Below are 2,628 nucleotides of genomic sequence, written 5' to 3' on the forward strand. Positions count from 1 at the left end.
ATGCAGTGGACAGACATGCAGTAGTTGATTTGATAGTGTAGAAGTAGTAACATCATTGTTCGTCTTCTCAATGAGGCGAAGAGCCAAGTGCAACCCGAATGTGGCAGTTGCAAACACTCGCGTGGCGGTCATTGTGTAGAGGTCGGTCATGGTGCAGAGGCTTGGAGCACGCATATAGCCAGGCTCTTGCATGAGACAAAATTTCCATGTAAGCAGGCTATAAGCCCACTATTGTACTTGCTCTTAATATTATAGCCCTGTAAACCGGGAAGGAGGAACTACTCCCTCTGTTCCAAAATACTCCCTCCGTTTTTATTTACTCCTCGCTTTAGCTTTGGTAAAAGTCAACCGTATAAACTTTGACCAAGTTTATAAAAATATATTAACATAAGAAATAAAAAATCAATGCAATTAGATTTATTATTGAATGTACTTTCACATCATATATATTTTTTATGATAAATGTTTATATTATTTTTTATAAACTTGGTCAAACTTTATGAAAATTTGACCTCAGTCAACTCCAATATGCAGAGTAAATAAAAATGGAGGGAGTAGTTGCCTTTCTAGAGATTTCAACAAGTGACTACACCCTAAATTAGTACATACGAAGCAAAATGAGTGAATCTACACCATAAATGAATACGTAGTTCTCTCATTTTCCTCTCTGCCTTGGTCGTGGTGCACAATATTGAGTATACTACTACTGAATAGTCTCTTCTAGACATGCACTTACGTTGATACGGCTTGAATGCCAACAAGGCAGAGGGTAGTGGTTCCCGAAACATTGAACGGTTGTTGGTGCAACAAACCCTGGGTCCGTTGCCCAGACTGTGCACAAGCACGAGAACAAGATCACAACAACAAGGTCAGATTGGAGCACAAGGAACCGGTCCATTGAAGGGTCCAATTATAGATTAGGACGACCAAGAAGAGCTAGGGAAGCAAGATATCGCTAAGGGAAAGACCTCCCTCGCCGGGCAGGCGAGCTAGACAAGGATGAAGTTACCCCTAGAACCAAGCCTTGAGACCATGCCGACAGGCCTGCCGGGGCTTATAGAGACAGAACCACTCCATCGCACCACCTCATCACGATGCACGTCGTCGATCAGTGCGGTGTCAAGCTCCAAAGTCACTAACTGGCTGCTATTCGCCACATGGCAGCCACTTTCTACAGGAAACACCTCCAAATGACACCCATCCTGAGACGTGTCAAGCAAGCAGGCGCGAAGCTGGCAAAACAGCCCGGCAGGGCCTGCCGGGCAAGTTGCGATGTGACGTTGAGTGGTGTATTTAATGCGCTTAGTCAGCCTGCAGAGTTAGGTATGATAGCACTGTTTGCTATCCAATCAGTGCATAATGACTGATTTGCCACTGTGGTGACACCTTGACCTATAAAAGGAGGCCCAAGGCAACCGTAGAAAGGGTTGGAGAGTTGGTTGGCTAAACGACGCCCTAACACACTCATACGCAAGTCGCTCTCGCCCCTAAGAAAACCCTGTCGGGCAAGCGTGTTGTGCTCACCACCATTTTCCACCATTAATCCACCAAAGTAGGAGTAGGCTTTTACGCCTCATGGCGGCCCGAACTTGGGTAAATACTGCACGCGTGATCTCTGGCGTGCTCTTCCACGCGCTCCTCTACTCTTTGTGCAACACGCATCACCCTCCTGAACTAGAAAGGGGCCCTTGGTTTGGCGCGACGTCATTGGCGCGCCAGGTAGGGGGATTGCTTTCGAGAACCTGAAAGCGTGAGCAACACGTCATCTTCAGCGCCATTTTCATCATCAACGGCTCCATCGACTATTCCGCCCAAGAAGCCCGGTGCCACAGCTCACCCGTCCACCTCAAAGGCTCCACCACCTGCGGCCACCAACGCTGCGGGGAGCACGGAGGTGCATGAGGATGCGGGCGCCGTGGGGGACGTGTTAGCACAGGCGGCGTTGTCACCACCTGCCCAACGGCCGAAGTAGGAGCGGGAAGCACCGATGGAGAGCGACATCAACAACATCCCTGTGGTCATGCTCCACGAGGTACGAACGAAGGAGTTATTCCAACTGTACCTCTTACCCTCATCGAAGGGCATAGCCATAGTGGTGGCACCCGGTCTGGGGCGAATTGCCACCCTCCTCCCGCCCCCGCCATTTGTTCCACTTCATGGTGCGCACCTCCCCCGGAGCGGGGTGACCCAGTCACTATGCCCAATGGAGCCACTAGCCCTCAAGCGCCTTCATCGTGTCACCATGACATCCAAGTGGCTGGTTCGCAACAGCGAGGGCGCGCCGCAGTCGCCACCAGCACCGTCAAAATCGGTCGACGGTACGATCTACATCATCCTTGCTGATGCCAAGCACCAATACGCAGGCCATGGCGCGGGCCCAGCTATTGTTGAGTTTCTTGCCGGCAACCGATTAGATGGATGAATAGAGAGCCACCATTCAGAGTTTGATTGGCTTCTCCGTGGTTGGGGCCTCACAGCTAGCCGGCCCGCCGCGGCCTCCCCAAGCGACGACAACGGCTTGCACTGCTGGACGTATGGAAGGGGTCACCACCACTGTGCAGTCCCCACCATGGCAACCAGCGTGCGAGCTAAGAAATCAAGAACCCAACAACGTCTCGATTGCCTCTT

The sequence above is a fragment of the Triticum dicoccoides genome, chromosome 6A (genome assembly GCF_002162155.2).
Source record: "Triticum dicoccoides isolate Atlit2015 ecotype Zavitan chromosome 6A, WEW_v2.0, whole genome shotgun sequence".
Classification (NCBI taxonomy): domain Eukaryota; kingdom Viridiplantae; phylum Streptophyta; class Magnoliopsida; order Poales; family Poaceae; genus Triticum; species Triticum dicoccoides.